Source organism: Eleutherodactylus coqui, chromosome 5 (genome assembly GCF_035609145.1).
Source record: "Eleutherodactylus coqui strain aEleCoq1 chromosome 5, aEleCoq1.hap1, whole genome shotgun sequence".
Taxonomy (NCBI): domain Eukaryota; kingdom Metazoa; phylum Chordata; class Amphibia; order Anura; family Eleutherodactylidae; genus Eleutherodactylus; species Eleutherodactylus coqui.
Window position 1 is genome coordinate 160,636,107 of NC_089841.1, and position 18,631 is coordinate 160,654,737.

Here is an 18,631-nt window from a genome sequence, read left to right on the forward strand (position 1 = left end):
CTAGTGCAGCGCAGGGACCATCGCCCAGTTGTCGCCCTGGGGTCTAGCCCAGGGGGGCAAGTAGGTAGGGACACGGGAGAGGGCTGGCGTAGGGATCCCCTGTCAATCTGCCCCTGACAGCCGTAACAGTAGCACAGTTGGGTGTTTCTAGCACACGCCCATGTACATCAGTTGTGTGTGTGACGTGCATGTAGCAAAGCTGTGTGATGCATTGCACCACCAGAAACACTGGTACTATAATTTCCTAATAATTACTAGCATCCACTGAATCTCTACAGAAAACCAGTGAGAAAAAACTATTTTTTTTTTTCTGAGAGAGCAGAGAACATTATTTCATGAGGAAGCATACATTTTTATATTTTTAATAGCAGAAAAACATATATGTGTAGCGTACACAGATGATGCAATGTGAATGCTGCCGTCTCCAGTACCTTTGTGTTTTCTTCTGGTATACTTCAGAAGACACAGAGGAAGCAGGGAGCAGGAGCTCCGCTGGCAGCACCCCACCGAGCGGCACCAGACCCTCCCCAGCGGCACCAGTACACCAATTGGCAGCAGCACTATCACCACCACCAGTAGGCACTTCACTGACGCCCAGGGGAAAATATTGCCCAACAGGCGGGGAACTCCCAACCCCGTCAGTGGCGGGAAAAGCACCGCCAGCAGCGGCGGCACCACCACTAGCCCCAGCGGGTCCACCACTAGCCCCAGCGGGTCCACCACTAGCCCCAGCGGGTCCACCACAGCCTCACTACAACCCCCATTGCGACCACGCCCAGTTGCGGGAAAAGCAGCGGCGGCACCACTAGCCCCAGCGGGCCCACCACTAGCTCCAGCGGGCCCACCACTAGCTCCAGCGGGCCCACCACTAGCCCCAGCGGGTCCACCACAGCCTCACTACAACCCCCATTGTGACCACGCCCAGTGGCCGGAAAAGCAGCGGCGGCACCACTAGCCCCAGCGGGTCCACCACAGCCTCACTACAACCCCCAACGGGGCGAGCAGCCTGTCCACCACAGCAGCACTACAACCCCCAACGGGGCGAGCAGCCTGTCCACCACAGCAGCACTACAACCCCCAACGGGGCGAGCAGCCTGTCCACCACAGCAGCACTACAACCCCCAACGGGGCGAGCAGCCTGTCCACCACAGCCTCACTACAACCCCCAACGGGGCGAGCAGCCTGTCCACCACAGCAGCACTACAACCCCCAACGGGGCGAGCAGCCTGTCCACCACAGCAGCACTACAACCCCCAACGGGGCGAGCAGCCTGTCCACCACAGCAGCACTACAACCCCCAACGGGGCGAGCAGCCTGTCCACCACAGCAGCACTACAACCCCCAACGGGGCGAGCAGCCTGTCCACCACAGCTACCACCACCGGCAGCAGCACTTTCAGCACCGCCATCGCAATCACCTCTAGCAGCATCGGGAACCTCTGCTAAAAAAGGTCAGTAACTACTTCACCACATTATGCATTGAAGGCAACCCGCGTCCAGCTCCACCCTCTCCACCTTCTTGTGCTCTCTCTTCGCAGCTTTACGCCCTTTTGCGCGGCTTTTTTGGCCATTGCCACCAGCGGTATTCGCTGGTTAGCTCACTTGCTTTACTCAACTGTTGCATGGTGTACCTTTCCAAGGGTCACACTCGGTGTAACATCGGTCATTTCCACCATTGTATGGCCCCCACACCCGGTTGCATGGCATTTTTGGGCACGGCCGAGGACACGCGTTTAGTCCAATTTTTGCATAGCCGACCCACATTTTTTCTTACCATTTTTCCTTTTACATTGTTGTTCTCACTTTGGCCTGTCACTTTTTTGCAGATGTGATTGTAAGCGATATTTTTGGCGACTTGCAATTGTGCGCTAGTGGGCCAACATGTGTATATGATGAATGTTAACTGTTTCTTATTGCTCACAGGACTACCAACATTTTCTGAAGTCGCCGAGTGCATTCCCTTTGCAACGTCAAGCCACTTTCCGGAAAATGGCCTGGTATCAACGAATGGGGATCAACGTCGTCAGGATGATAACCTTGGTGAGTGTAGTCTCCGCTGACACAACCATATCCACCCCCCACTGAATGCAATTCAACTGGTTTTTCCAACCCCCCCCCCCTGCAGGTTGAAAGTAGGCCGGAGATTTGGGACCCAGCCGAGCCGGGCTACAGTGACCGTGACTTAAAGGGGTTGTCCCGAGGCAGCAAGTGGGTCTATACACTTCTGTATGGCCATAATAATGCACTTTGTAATGTACATTGTGCATTAATTATGAGCCATACAGAAGTTATAAAAAGTTTTATACTTACCTGCTCCGTTGCTGGCGTCCTCGTCTCCATGGTGCCGACTAATTTTCGCCCTCCGATGGCCAAATTAGCCGCGCTTGCGCAGTCCGGGTCTTCTCCTCTTCTCTATGGGGCTCCGTGTAGCTCCGCCCCGTCACGTGCCGATTCCAGCCAATCAGGAGGCTGGAATCGGCAATGGACCGCACAGAAGCCCTGCGGTCCATGGAGACAGAGGATCCCGGCGGCCATCTTCAGCAGGTGAGTATGAAGACGCCGGACCGCCGGGATTCAGGTAAGCGCTGTGCGGGTGGTTTTTTTAACCCCTGCATCGGGGTTGTCTCGCGCCGAACGGGGGGGGGGGGTTAAAAAAAAAAAAACCCGTTTCGGCGCGGGACAACCCCTTTAAAGGCGGACGCCTGGAATGCGGTCTGCACTGGGATGCATCCCGATTGGGACTCTGCTACAGCTGCCACCCAAAGTGAAATCCGTAAGTTAACAGTATTGCTTGTAACGCTTTGGTGTTTCTTTCTTCCATGTATTTTGAACTGTACTGCATCTAACCACACTATTTATTGCAGCATTCGGTGGATTCCATACTTTTACATTCTGCTTTTAACCATGTTTTAATATATTGCAGTTAAAGACATCAAGAATCGCTGGAGGACAGTTCGGGACCGCTACAAGAAACACGAGAAAGAGTGTGAAAAAAGCGGCATGTCCCCGTCTCAGAAGTAGTGTCCAAACCAGGAAATACTGCATTTCCTGAGAACAAGTCGAGCATTGCGTCCGTAAGTGCTGTATTTTAGGCGAGCTTTTATAGCTCAGCTTCACTGTTGTTGCATTTTGATGTTCTATGTCTCTAACAATACTCTTGTTTCGTCCACAGATCCAGCGGGAACGTCACGGCCGCCGCTCCCACGGTCGAAACCGCTGCAGCCGACACAGAAGGGCAGGAAGAGGAGTCACGGGATGATGATATCACAGAAGGTACCCCAACCTTGGAAGACAGCCAGCGGAGCACGCCCGATTTGTCCATCACTTCTGTAACACCGGAAGTGGTGGAACAAAACGTGTCGCGTAGCAGCAGTGCTGGCACTAGCAGCAGAGCATGCAGTAGCCGGGAGGTGAGTTCCGAGCGGACGAGCCGCAGCGTTGCTGCTCGTCCGCGTCAGAAGAACAAGGCAGATGCCGCAAACGAGGCGCTGACGTTATTGCGGCGGGTTGACACGGAGGATCAGTGGGATACAATGGGTGCCACCATTGCGTCACGCATTCGTGAACTGAGGCCGGACCGTCAGTGGGCTATTGCGCCCGTTATTTACTATACTTTAGAGCTTTTTGCTTCTGAAAGGCCCATTGCTGATAGCTGTAGCCTTATTTCGGCAATGAAAAAAACAGGCTTTGCAGCACCAGAATCGCAGCGCATGTTGCCTCCACCCCAATCTTTTGCTGACCAACCAGGCAGGGTTCCTAGGACAACGGGATACCCCATGCACCATGTTTCTCAAGACACTGGCTACGGCGACACGGTCTCTGGCGGGTCCCCTTCCCCTTCCCAGCAATCGTTTCTATCAATGATGAGCAGCCCTGTGCATGAGACCTCGCAACACACAACCACGGTACTGTACACGCCGCCAAGCGGATCTCAATCCAGTACAGGAGACGGCTCTTTTATCAATTATACGACACTGCAGTGATAACAGCTGTTGCATGGTGATAACTGCAATGTCTTATACGCAAGCATTGTAAAGTGCAGGATCCGTTGTGATGCTGCCTTTTGTAGCGGTGCATGCAGTTGCCTGCTGTCCCAGAAATCCTAACGGATGCTCAGGTGAAAGATTGGGGTGCAATTTCTTCCATCGCTCACTGCCGGCTACTATCTGCTCTGCTGCTAAATAGGCAAGGCACACACACTCATTCCCGTGAGTGGCATGACCGTGAAATTATTCGCAGGTTGTGCGACTGTACGTGAAGGATTGTGTATGTGCATCTAGAGTGATTTTTGTCCGCTGCCTCGCTGTCCTCCAAGGTTGGGGTATTTCACTTCTCGGGGTCATTGCCTTTGTTTGTTGTTTTCCTTTTTTTTTATTTTCATGTTTGCTCCAGTGTAACGCATGTTACCGGAGTTCAAACATGAAATAAACTCCAAGAAATGCTGATGAGAACAGGGGCAGTCTGTCTGTCTGCCTGTTCCCATCAGCATTTCCCCTTGCAGTATATCCGTCAAGTGTGGCGAAAGCCAAATTGGTATTGGATCGCCCGGCGACAGAGAGAAATGTTACACCATTTACCAAAAAACAAAAAACACCACGTGCAAAATGACTGCAACTGTGTGGAGAGCAATGAAACACCAAACCCTGAATTTCGCTATCCAACATTGATGTAAATTAATGTCAGTATTTTAGTGGATAAAAAACGGTCACATACGTCGATTCCATGTGCTCCTGGGGCGTGCCTAATGTAACGCTTGGTAGTGCTGTGGCGTGAAGCTTGTGAATGTGGTTCCATTGCTTGGGTGAAATGTATTGTGCTACTCATGTTGTTGTAATCGTTAAGTGCTGAAATGCTTCAAAAAGGTTACGTTTAAAAAGCAATACACCTGCCATGTTCATTAGGCTACTTATTAAAAACCAAAGTTCTGGTATTTTGTTCAACGACAAAAAAAGAAGAGTGATATTTTTCATTAAATATAGTAAAATTTATTTGTCCAAACTTTTGTCTAACTATTTTGTAAACTTTAATGACCGATCACAAACTGCATGGACCGCCTTTGGTGGGTCTTGAATAAATGCACTTTTATGCCAATAATGTCTTCTGCATCCTTCTAAGGCTGGGCGCCGGGGGAGGGTCACACTCCAGTTTAGGGCTGCACACCACCGACACAGGAGAACTGCCATGGCACGGTGCCTTCGTGACTAAGGAAATAGTCAGTGAAGTGTTCTCGAACCTGCACTGCGGTAGCAGCCGTGCGACCTGCACCCCAGTTGATGACCGTGTCAAAGGCAGGAGCGAGTTCTTCGACATCTACCTCGGGGGGATAGTCCCGGAGGTAGTTGTGAAGAACACAACATGCCTTGACAAGGTCATCAACTGTGGTAGGGTCTACCATTAGGGTAGTCCCTAGAACTCTCCACTGACTAACCATGATCCCGAAGGCACACTCAACCACGCGACGTGCCTGGCTCAGCCGATAATTAAAAATTATTTTCCGGGCATTCAGTCCTCTTCGTGGGTATGGGCGCAACAGGTTTGGCAACAACAGGAAAGCCTCATCCGATACCATCACAAAGGGGACTGGATGTGTGGTTCCCGGGAAAGGTTGTGGGGCTGGGAGCGAAACGCCATCGCGAAGAATTTGCATCCCAATCTGTGAAGTTCGCAGCACCCGAGAATCTCCAGTGCTGCCATAGGCGCTGACGTCGATGCAAACAAACAAATTTGCTATGTGCATCAGCCACGGCCATCAGGACAATTGAAAAAAAATTTTTGTAATTATAAAATTTGGAGCCTGAGTGGGCTGGCTGAAGCACACGCACATGTTTGCCGTCGATGGCGCCTATGCAGTTAGGAAATTTGGCAACATCTTGAAAGCCTGCTGCAACACGTTGCCAAGTATCCTCGGTAGGTGAATGCATCACGATGGGCTGCAACTTCTGCCAGATAGCGCTGCATGTGCACCTCACAATTTCGGTGATGGTAGATTTACCAACACGAAATTGGAGATGCAGGGATGCATAGCTCTCTTCTGTGGCCAAGAAGCTGAAAAGAAGCAGAGAAGAGAAACAAAAGTTAGTACACAATGAAGACTTGCATTATGTCAACACTTCAAACAATTATTTAAGTATTCAGATATTAATCTCAACACAACATTTATATGAGAGCACAGTATAATTCATGTGAAGGAAATAACATGAGCATTGCAGAGGTAGCCATGGGAGAGGTTACATTGTCACTTTACACGCCACACATGGTTCACAATTCCATTCTCCCCATCTACAACATAGGGGAGAAAGAAAGTTAAAGTGCAAAGATGTTCCTGCCACACTCAGGTACATAACTAGGGTACGTTGACTGCCGTTGCGCAACAATGGTTGGCCAACTTGGCTGCTATGGTAAGTTCAACAATCTAACTTCTGCCAATGTGTTTCGGAAGTCAACCACCCACAAGATGATGATGCCTGTGTTATGTGGCAGAAGACAGAATACCAAAGACAACGAACTGTTCCACCGCCCTCTCCCAAAACTAGTAGAGGAGAACCGGAAAACGTACAACTGTACATTTTCAGCAACGTCGCCTGCGAATTAAAAAATGGAGTTTGTCTTCCGCTGGATGAAGCCCTTTGTGACGCCACAAAATTAACCTATTTCCAGCTGTTGAAGAACGTGTGTCTTGGCAGCTAGCAGCGCTGTCTCACTCCATGCAGCAAGGGCGTAAGGTGGTTTGAACTAAGACACACGTCCGCTGGGGCAATGGCGGCTATTAACCCTTTCCAATCCATTCTCAGGCCTGCCCCGACATCATCATTTGCCTTCACAGCTGCGATGTGGTGGCAGGCCCAACGGTGCAGTGCAGCAGTGCATCTGCACCCGATCATCAGACACATCGGGTGCAGATGCATTCCTGCACTCATCCTCATCGAGGACCCCCGTAGAGAATGCAGAAAGGGTTTTCAACCATTTCAGCCTTCTCCTTTACACATTACATACTGCTCAATTAGCGCTATGTAATGCATAGATTCCGGCAGCCCGGCGATCATGTGTCCGCTGCGATTACCCGACCCACGGCGGTCACATCAAAGCCGAGCTGGGAGCCAGCACTGTGGGAGGACATGCTTACCTGACTTGCTTCTTGCAAATTCTCCTTCTGTCTCCCGGCCATCATGTGATGGCCAGGTGCCACCTGACCACTGCGATCACATCATCGCCGAGCCAGGAGGCAGAAGGAGAATGCGGAAGACGCCAGACAGGTAAGCAGTTCCCTAACCGCACCGTCCTGAACTATGTCAGTTCAGGAGGGTGCAGGGACAAAGGAATTCTTTTCACCCATTCTCCACAGCACCAATTTATTTTGAACTGGGGAGAATGGGTGAGAAAAAAAAAAAAAATGCTGGAAAGGGTTAACCATTGAAATGCCACTAGCAATTCTGACAGCGGCATTTACATAGCACAAATAGTGTTGAGGGGTCACGCAACCAAACACCCACCCGACCGGTGAGTTCGGGGATGCCGTGCACATGTAATTATGGCGGTGTTGCTAATGAAAGGGGTGCTCGATAGCCAAGCTGTCCAAAAGCAGTGTGACGTAATGCAATTGCATTACGTCCTACTGCCGGAGCAATCACAGCATCGCATGAAAAAATAAAATGTATTGCACAAAACGTGTAAGAAAAAAAAAATATACAGTTGCAAATTACATTACGGATAAAACAACTGGGACAGGATAAGAAAGGTTACTTACCGAAGGGTGATGAGCAGCCTTTCTTCTGCAGTGATCGCCTTCCTCATGTGCGTATCCTGGTACGTAAGATCCCGGCGCACCAGCTCCAGAAGGCGGTCAAAGGCCTCCATAGGCAGCCTGCAGAAGGCTACGAACTTCTCCGGATGGCTGCAGAGAGAGAGAGAAAGGGAGAGCGGGCTAAACTAAATACAAATTCTTTGCACAATCTCAAACCTATTCACATCACATGATACTTTTTTAAATCTTGGTAAAGGCTTGCGAAATGCCCCTTCGTCCCCCTCTCGGTGAGTAGGGGATGCACCCAGTAGCGCCTCCGGCGCCGGGAAGCACGATCAGTCTGTAAAAGAATATTAGCAGGAATTAAAGAACATGGCAGCAATCGCACTCTAGTCCACAATGCATCTATAAAAAGAAACAACAAGAAAACAAAGCACACACTGTCGAAACACTGCTCACCTTTTCGGATTCTTCTCCTTGCATGTACAATATTAGGGCGATGAGTGTGCGGCGGCTGGCGCGCCTCAGCCGAATTCTTGTGGTAGGCTCCATAACTCAAGAGAAAATGGCCACAAATTCTGCCTCTTCCTACCCTGTGCAGAAATGGGCGTGGACGATGACCTCACAGGAAAGGGTTTTCTTATAATCTGCACCTACTAAAATACGCAGTCAAATCTGCAACTAAAACCGCACCTCTCCAAAAAAAAATGCTGCGTTTTTTTCCGCAGCAAACGACCTGCGGATTTAACTGCGGTGGAACCGCAGAATAATACGCGATGAAAACCGCGAATACATTTGGGTATTGCATGCGGATTTGCCGCAGATGCGGCAGGGTTGCGGCAAAACCGCGACGGTAAAACCGCGGCGTTTACGCGGCAAATCCGCCCTGTGTGAACCCAGCCTAATAAGGGAAACATTATATCCACTGAATCTCTACATAAAAGCAGTGAAAAAAAACATTTTTTTTACAGAGAGAGCAGGGAACATTATTTCATGATGAAATGACACATCTGCAACATTATTGTATCACTTCTCTACAGACATGCATCACTGTGCTTGCCAGAGTCCCACACAGCACAGTAGTAATGTGCCTCATCCTCTGTCAGAGCCCCCTTAATGGTTAAATAGGCAGCGTTTTTTGAGTTGTCTTTAGACCCAGAAAACCGATCAGGGACTCCTGTTCCTTGGTGTTTGTAACTGTCACTATAATAATACAGAAGATACCGAGGAGGATTCCCTTCCTTGTGCTGATACCAGAACACTGTGTAGCCACTTATGCTGATTCCACTAGCTGTACAGGACATTTTCACTGTACCCCCAGGGGACACGGATTCAGAGGGTGACTGTGTCAGCGTGATCTGGGCAGCACAATCTGAAATACAGGAACAAATGTCAGATAACACAGAATAAAGCAAATGTCAGTAATGAGTAAAAAGTTCTGTTCCCGTCAGATCTCATCTTACATGTGCTAATAGAGACAAGAGTGAAGAATAAGGCGGCCCAGGACATGTTTCTTGTGAGCTCAGCCAGAGATCTCTTCTGTATACAGCTCTGTTCCTGTTATATAGTATATATATGTAAATGTGATCCCATGTGATAGGATGCTGCATACTGCAGCCGGGTATAACTCCACCCCCAGTCCCATACATACAGCTTTATACATACAGTCTTCTGATACTCCAAGTGGAATGTATACAATACAGCATTTTAAAATAGAAGGTTTTATAGAAGAGTCATAATTATCCATAGTTATATCCTGTTAGATGTATTGCTGTTGTGCAGGTCTTACTGCTTATAGATCTATTCATGGCAGCTGAACTCTAGTACTTATTAGTGTTGTAGGAAATTCTATTGGATTTATGGCCCATTTACACGGCCGTGAGGGTTTTACGTGCGCCCACTGACGCCGTAAAAGTGCCTGAACGTCAAAGGGCCCAGCACATATATGCCGAGGGCGCAATGCGGTTGGGCCTGGGGAGACATTCCACCTTACCTCCCCCTCGCTGGCTTACCTTTTCTCTCCTACCCTCGAGCCGTTTACTATAGGAGGGCGGGTGGGATGGGGGTGGAGCTAAGCTCCAGCCCCCTCCCTGCCCATTGTCCGCAGCCAGCGATGGGAGATGGCGGAGTGGCAGAGCTTAGCTCTGCCCCGCCCCCTCCTATTGCAAACAGCTGCAAGGTGTGGAGAGGAGAAGAGAAGGGTGGAGGGAGTTAACTCCCTCCCTCCCCCCTCCCTTCTCCGGCAGCTAGCATAGGCTCCCATAGGAATTTTTGCAGCTGCTGCCACCGGCTTGGGCGAACGCGGTGGGGTGCTTTTATGCTGCAGAAATACGCCCCTGTGCACTGAGGCATTGTAAGCCAATGCATCAGAGGGGCAGCGTATATCGACCTCTGGGGGTCATTCACATTGCCTTTTTGTATTTCACACATTTGCACGTAACTGGGGCATCTATAGGATCCATTGGAACCCCGGTTACAGAGGAAAATCCCCCCTATATAGACAGTAGTCACTAACAGAGCTGATCTGGGTTTCCTAGAACCCTTCAGGGTTGCATTGGCACGGGGCACCCAGTGGTCATGTGCTATGTAGCCTGCAAGAGAGAGGCAGAAGCGTTTAAAAAATGCTTCTGCCTTCTACTTTGGGTCCTCAGCTGTGATTATCAGCAAGGATCTGAACTGCTTCTGCTACATTGCAGGAGCTTTAACCCCTTAACTACCGCCCCATCGGGAAACTACGTCCTGCTGTTGCAGGACGTGTATGGAGGGAGGTAGCGCCGCTATCTCCCTCCACACAGCGCGGGCATCAGCTGTTTATTACAGCTGACACCCGCGGGCAATAGCTGCGCTCGGCCGTTCGGCCGATCGCGGCTATTAACCCTTTAAATGCCGCTGTCAATTCTGACAGCGGCATTTAAATCTCCAGAACGCTGTTCGGGGGTCCCGCACGGCCCCCCCGCGGTGAGATCGGGGGAGCCGTGCAGGTGTCACGACGGCCGGGGGCCTAATGAATGGCCCCAGGGCTGCCTTAGCAGACTGCCTATCAAGCCATCCACACAGGGTGGCTTCATAGACTGCCTGTAAAAAAGCAGTATCACGTAATGCTATAGCATTACGTCATACTGCAGGAGCGATCAAAGCATCGCATGTTAAAGTCCCCCAGGGGGACTTCAAAGTAAAGTAAAAAAAAAATCAATAAAGTTTTTTTAATTGTTAAAAAAAAAAATTGTTATAAAGTTTAAATCACCCCCCTTTTGCCATATCCATTATTAAAAAAATCAAAATCATAAAATCAAAATATGTATTTGATATCGCCGCCTCCATAAAAGTCCGATCTATCAAAGTAGTGCATTATTTTTCCCGCACGGTGAACGTCGTGTGAAAAAAAAATAAAGAACGCCAGAAATACACTTTTTTAGTTACCCTGTCTCCCAGAAAAAACGCAATAAAAAGTGATCAAAATGTCATATGTATTCCAAATTGATACTATCGGAAACTTCAGGACATCCCGCAAAAAATGAGCCCTTGCTCAACTACGTCGACGAAAAAATAAAAAAGGTATTGCGCGCACAAAATGACCGCAGAAAATAATTGAAAAAAATTAAATATCTTAAAAAAAAAATAAAAGTACTACAGCAAAAAAAATACTATACAAGTTTGGTATCGTAGCAATCGTACTGACCCATAGAATAAAAATATCAGGTCGTTTTTGTTGCAATTTGTGTGCTGTAGAAACAGGACGCACCGAAAGATGGTGGAATGTCGTTTTTTTTCCATTTCTCTCCGCTAAGAACTTTTTAAAAGTTTTTCAGTAAATTATATGGTACAATAAATAGTGCCATTGAAAAATACAACTCATCCTGCAAAAAACAAGCCCACATACAGCGACGTCGATAGATAAATAAAGGAGCTACGATTTTTTAAAAGGGAGTAGGAAAAAACAAAAATGGAAAAAAGCAAAAAAGCTCCTTCACTAAGGGGTTAATCGTACCGCACCTGCACCGTATTTTTACCATCAGCCAGGATTACAGCCAAGGACCAAACCCAATACATTTCCTGTGTTTGGTTCTTAAGGGGTTAAGAGAATGAAAGATAAGCTCCAGACAGCACTTTTTCAGTGATAGTAGTATTATAGGTAGTGACATTCTTAAAAGATTTATGGGCTTCTCACCTGTTCTTTTCATTTTGACTGTCCCCTTAGCATTGATATTGAACACAGGCATGAGCCTATAAGTTATTGCACAGATGCTATACAGTTTCTTTGCATGTATTTATCTGGAGGTGTTCTATACGGTATGGGTAATTGACATGCAAGTTCTAGACACATTCCAGGCCAAATCTGTGTGGGGAAATCAGCATGTGAATGTGCCCATTGAAAAGGGATAAATCCATGTGTAGATTTATGGCACAGTGAGGTGAAATTCTGTGATAGAAATATATGGTTTAGGCTGGATTCACATAAGTGTATTTCAGCCACGTTTTCCCGCCTGGCCGACATACGCTGCCCCTCGGATGCATTGATTTACAATTAGAGATGAGCGAGCACCAAAACGCTCGGGTGCTTGTTGTTCGAGTCAAACTTTTCGTAATGCTCGAGAGCTCAGTAGAAACTGCATAGGTGGACCCCAGTAACATTTTTGTAGCAAAAGTATAGGCAGACCCTTGTAACATTTCTGTAGCAAGAGTGTAGGCGAACCCCTGAAACATTGGTGTACCAAGAGTATAGGCAAACACCTGAAAAAATTTGGTTACCAAGAGTAGGCGAAGGCCGGAAAAATTAGTAAGATAACAGTATAGGCGAGGGCCAGAAAAATTGGTGTACCAAGAGTACAAGTGCACCCCTAAAAATTGCTCAACTCCGAGGGCAGGTGAAACCCATAAAGATTTTTTAAAGATACAGTTCGCTGTTGCTTAATTTGTAACAGAGCCTGGAGGCAGCCCTGTGAAAAAAATTGGTTTCTGTTAAAGTATCAATACTTTTGAAACTTTGAAAAATTGTAAAAAACTTTTAAACAGAGCCTTTTGGGCCACAGAAAAATTGGCAGTTCAGCGTGATGACATGCTGTTTTAGGAGGAGGAGTAGGAGGAGGAGGAGTAATAATATCCGAGAGTGATTGACAAAGCTAATTCCCCCTTTTTTTCTGGTGATAGAGAATACTTTTTTTTCCTCCTGTTGCAGTAGAAGGTTCCGCTTCTTTTTGCCGGTGGAGAAGAGAAGTCTGGAGAAATCCAGCCTTTGTTCATCTTTATGAGTGTAAGCATGTCGGCACTGGCAGTTGACAGGCGGGTACGCTTATCCGTGATGATTCCCCCAGCTGCACTAAACACCCTCTCTGACAAGACACTAGCGGCTGGGCAAGCCAGCACCTCCAGGGCGTGCAGCGCAAGTTCGTGCCACGTGTCCAGCTTTGACACCCAATAGTTGTATGGAGCAGAGGCATCACGGAGGACGGTGGTACGATCGGCTATGTACTCTCTCACCATCTTTTTACAGTGCTCCCTCCGACTCAGCCTTGACTGGAGAGTGGTGACACTGTCTTGCTGGGGAGCCATAAAGCTGGCAAAGGCCTTAGAGAGTGTACCCCTGCCTGCGCTGGACATGCTGCCTGATCCCCACTCCTTCCCTGCTACTTGGCCCTCTGAACTGCATCTTCTGCCATTAGCGCTGTCAGATAGAAACTTTAGCATCACTTTTTCTACCAGGGCCCTGTGGTATTGCATCACTCTCGTATCCCTTTCGTCTTTGGAAATGAGAGTAGAAAGGTTCTCCTTATATCGTGGGTTGAGAAGGGTGCACCCAGTTATCCGTGTTGGCCAGAATGCGTCTAACGTGAGGGTCATGGGAAAGGCAGCCTAACATGAAGTCAGCCATGTGTGCCAGGGTCCCAGTATGCAACACATCGCTGTCCTCACTAGGAAGATGACTTTCAGGATCCTCCTCCTCTTCAGCCCATACATGCTGAACAGATGAGAGGCAAGCAGCATGGGTACCCTCTGCAGTCTGGCCAGTTGTCTCTTCCCCCTCTTCCTCCTCCTCCTCCCCCTCCCCCTCTTCCTCCAAAACGCGCTAAGATATAGACATGAGGGTGGTCTGGCTATCAAGCGACATACTGTCACCCCCCATCTCCTGTTCCAACTGCAAAGCATTGGCCTTTATGCTTAGCAGCGAACTTCTCAGCAGGCAAAGCAGCGGGATGGTAACGCTAATGATTGCCGCATCACCGCTCACCATTTGGGTAGACTTCTCAAAGTTTCTGAGGACCTGGCAGATATCTACCATCCATGCCCACTCCTCAGTAAAGAATTGCAGAGGCTGACTACCACTCTGCCGCCGATGTTGCAGCTTGTATGCCATTATTGCTCTACGCTGCTAGTACAGCTTGGCCAACATTTGCAGCGCAGAATTCCAACATGTGGGCACATCGCACAGCAGTTGGTGCTCTGACAGCTGAAACTGATGGTGCAGGGTCCTCAGGGTGGCAGCGTCCGTGGTGGACTTGTGGAAATGTGCGCAGATGCGGCACACCTTGCCGAGCAGGTCAGACAAGTCGAGGTAGTTTTTCAGAAACCACTGAACCACCAGATTGAAGATGTGGGCCAGGCATGGCACATGTGTTAGGCTGCCGAGCTGCAGAGGCGCCACCAGGTTACGGCCGTTGTCACACACGATCATGCCCGGTTGGAGGCTCAACGGCGAAAGCAAGAGGTCAGTCTGCTCTGTCGGACCCTGCAGCAGCTCAGGGGTCATGTTCCTCTTGTCACCCAAGCTGATTAGTTTCAGCACGGCTTACTGACGCTTACCCACCACTGTGCTGCCACGCCACGCGCTACCGAGTGCTGGCGACATGCTCACACTTCTTAATTGAGAGGTAGAGGTGGCAGAGGAGGAGGAGAGGGAGGGTTTGGAGGAGGTGGCATAAAACGCCGCAGATACCAGCACCGAGGTAGGACCCGCTATTCTGGGTGTGGGTATTTGCGCTTTCGCTTCAACGCTTGTGTTAGCGACAGCTGAACACAGCGCTGAGAGACATTGCTGGATGGAGTGGAGGACGGTGGAGGTGAGGGTGTGTGTGCAGGCTGGGAGGCACTCGTGCCTGTGTCCTGGGAGGGGGGTTGGATCTGTGTGGCAGGTTGGGGCACAGGGGAAGAGGCAGTGGTGTGACCCGGAGGCGGTGAATGGCCTTCGTCCCACCTTGTGGGGTGCTTGGCCATGCTGGTGGTGATGAGGCTGGTAGTGGTGGCTCCCTGGCTGATCTTGGTGCGACATAGGTTGCACACCACTGTTCATCGGTCGTCCACACTCTCACTAAAAAACACCCACACCTCTGAACACCTAGCCCTCTGCATGGAGGCTTGCCGCGAGGGGGTGCTTTGGGAAACAGTTGGGGGATTCTTCGCTCTGGCCCTGCCTCTACCCCTGGCCACTCCACTGCCTCTTCCAACCTGTCCTGCTGCTGCCCTTGCCTCCCCTTTTGAAGCCCTGTCCTCAGTAGGCTTAGCAAACCAGGTGGGGTCAGTCACCTCATTGTCCAGCTGCTCTTCCTCCGAATTCTCTGTGCGCTCCTCCCTCAGACTTACTGCCCTTACTACCACCTCACTGACAGACAACTGTGTCTCATCATCCTCCTCCACAAAAAGCTCTCAAGACAGTTGCCGGAAGTCTCCAACATCATCACCTGGACTCCGGGAACTTTCCAAAGGTTGGGCATCGGTCACGACAAACTCCTCAGGTGAGAGAGGAACTGTTTTTTCCCACTCATGGCAGGGACCCGAGAACAGTTCCTGGGAGTCTGCCTGCTCAGAATATGTCATTTTCATGGAGTGAGGAGGCTGGGAGGAAGGAGGAGCAGCCAGAGTATTCAGAGTTGCAGTCCCTAGGCCGGGAGTAGTGGAGTGCGTAGAAGACTGGGTGGTCGATACATTGCTGGACGCGTTTTCTGCCATCCACGACAGGACCTGTTCGCACTGCTCTGTTTGTAATAAAGGTCTACGAAGCGGACCCGTAAATTGTGATATGAAGCTGGGGAGCTCCGAAACTTGCCTCTCTCCTAATCCCGCAGCAGCCAGCTTTAATTCACTACACCCAGGAACTCGGCCTGTGCCCACACCCTCACTTGGACGCCCGCGTCCTCGACCCTTACCCCTACTGCTCATCATGGCGGATTAAGAATAGAGCAGGGCCCAAATAAATTACCCCACTGTACAGTGCTGACAACTGTGGCTAATTCACCGAGACTTGTAGATAGCAGAAGCTCTGTGCCGTGACTTGAAAAACCCACTGTCTTGCGTTTACACCTAGGGGTAATTTACCACTCGCAGAGACTTGTAGATAATAGAGGCTGTATGGAGTGGGAGAAGACTCTAAAGCCAGTGGATAGTGCTGGTAACTGCGGCTATCTCAACCCCACCAAGGAAAGGGTATTGTGAGACGCTCTGCACAGCGGCAGAGCTGAAATAGTTTGCAGTGGCCCAGGAAATATTACAGTACTGTTTAGCGGTGAGACCTCTGTCTAATGCACTGCAGGCACAGAACGATATAACTGAAGTAGTTTGCAGCAGGCTAGGAAATGTTAGAGTGCATTTTCACGGTGAGAGCTGGTTGTACAGCACTGCAGGCTGAGAACACAATTACTAAAAGGCTGGGAACAGGCCTAGATGCTTAATACAAAAATGAATGCACTACTGCTCCCAGCCAGCTACAACTATAATGCACACGGTGAGATGTAGCCCTAAGACGGCCCTTTGGGATTCTTGTACAGAGGATCAGGAGGACTGTAAAACTTTCCCTATATAAGTAGCTGTGTCCCTACACTCTGCCTTATGCACTGCACATACAGAACAGTATAGCTGAAATGGCCTGCACAGCCCTAGATGCTAAACAAAAATGGTGCACTACTTCTTCCAGCCAACCACAACAGTAATGCACAATATGAGGAGTAGCCCTAAGAAGGACCGTTGGGGTTCTTGACGACAGGATCCTATTCTAACACTGTCCCTATATCAAACTGGAACAACGATCCGCGCCACCATATGATTGAAAAATCTAAATAACTCACCTGGTGCACAGCGGGGTTCTTGTGGGATATTCAGGGACACCCCGCCTGCACCTGTGGTCCGAGTGTGCCTTGTATAATGTGCAGAGAATCTCCAGATATCCTTCGCTGAAGAAGGAGAGCCGCAGGGAAGAAAAACCCCAAGGAAGCAAAATATTCCTTCAATGGGTTAAATAAAAAATGGTGTAGAGGAAAAAACAGCTTCTTTCCGCGCTCCTGCTGTAGATCTTCTTGTTTAGAATAGATTAACTGTCATTTCAGACAGTATTTTTAAATAATAGGTCTATTTGGAAGCAAGAAAATGCATCCAAAAAATACATATAAAAGACATCTCTTTCAGCGAGGGTCATGCAACGCGTTTCGGCGTATTAAAACGCCTTTTTCAAGCATAGCATACAATAGAAATTACATCTTTAAATAGTGTGCATTACCTTGTGGAGGTGGGAGTTCCAAATGCACCGTGCGCGCCTCCGTGTTCCGTCGCTCTGGCGCGATCTCTGAGCGTCATAGTATTCCTTCCAAAAAAAGATGTGGGGGGGGGGGTGTCAGCGCAAATGTGTGCCGAGTCTAGAAGGAAATTCTGTAGAGATAGAGAGGAGGGACGCTAGTAGCGTATTCCCTGGCGGGGCGCTTGTGGATGGTACTCCGACCTCCAGAAGAATAAATATCATTTGTCGCTTCTTGTGGTTGTTTCTATAGCCATCAAATTCATAACAGGTAAAAAATCTTATATAAGGATAAAATAATTATATACTTAATATCGGGATCCTAATAATCTAACTTCTACATGCATAGTTAATAATTCATAGCTAATATATAAATAAATGTGATGGGGATAAATATAGTGAACATGGAATAAAACAGACAAATTATTATTATATATATATATATATATATATTGACAAAAAATTAAAAAGAGAGGTTTATTGCATTATATATCTATATGTATATAAATATATAAATAGATGTACAAATGTATATAAAATATATATAAAATAGACCCAACTATTTATCTTTGTACATAACTAAAATGCGATCAAGTATTCTGTTATAAATATGTCTCTAAAAGTGCATAATGTGTGCTGATTAGAGATGAGCGAACACCAAAATGTTCGGGTGTTCGTTATTCGGAACGAACTTCCCGCGATGTTCGAGGGTTCGTTTCGAACAACGAACCCCATTGAAGTCAATGGGCGACCAGAACATTTTTGTATTTCGCCGATGCTCGCTAAGGTTTTCATGTGTGAAAATCTGGGCAATTCAAGAAAGTGATGGGAACAACACAGCAACGGATAGGGCAGGCGAGGGGCTACATGTTGGGCTGCATCTCAAGTTCACAGGTCCCACTATTAAGCCACAATACCGGCAAGAGTGGGCCCCCCCCCTCCCAACAACTTTTACTTCTGAAAAGCCCTCAGCATGGCATACCTTTGCTAAGCACCACACTAGCTACAACAAAGCACAATCACTGCCTGGATGACACTCCGCTGCCACTTCTCCTGGGTTACATGCTGCCCAACCGCCCCCCCTCCCCCCCACAGCGCACACCAAAGTGTCCCTGCGCAGCCTTCAGCTGCCCTCATGCCACGCCACACTCATGTCTATTTAGAAGTGCGTCTGCCATGAGGAGGAACCGCAGGCACACACTGCAGAGGGTTGGCACGGCTAGGCAGCGACCCTCTTTAAAAGGGGCGGGGCGATAGCCCACAATGCTGTACAGAAGCAATGAGAAATATAATCCTGTGCCACCGCCATCAGGAGCTGCACACGTGGGCATAGCAATGGGGAACCTATGTGCCACACACTATTCATTCTGTCAAGGTGTCTGCATGCCCCAGTCA

At 48.7% G+C, this 18,631-nt stretch overlaps 1 pseudogene and 1 gene segment (V, D, J or C); both read right to left on the minus strand.

The window, feature by feature from the left end:
- LOC136627977 (Ig lambda-1 chain V regions MOPC 104E/RPC20/J558/S104-like) overlaps window positions 1–18,631 on the minus strand; it is an 884,291-nt gene that overhangs the window by 368,422 nt on the left and 497,238 nt on the right.
- Window positions 5,035–8,292, minus strand: LOC136627195 (uncharacterized; annotated as a pseudogene).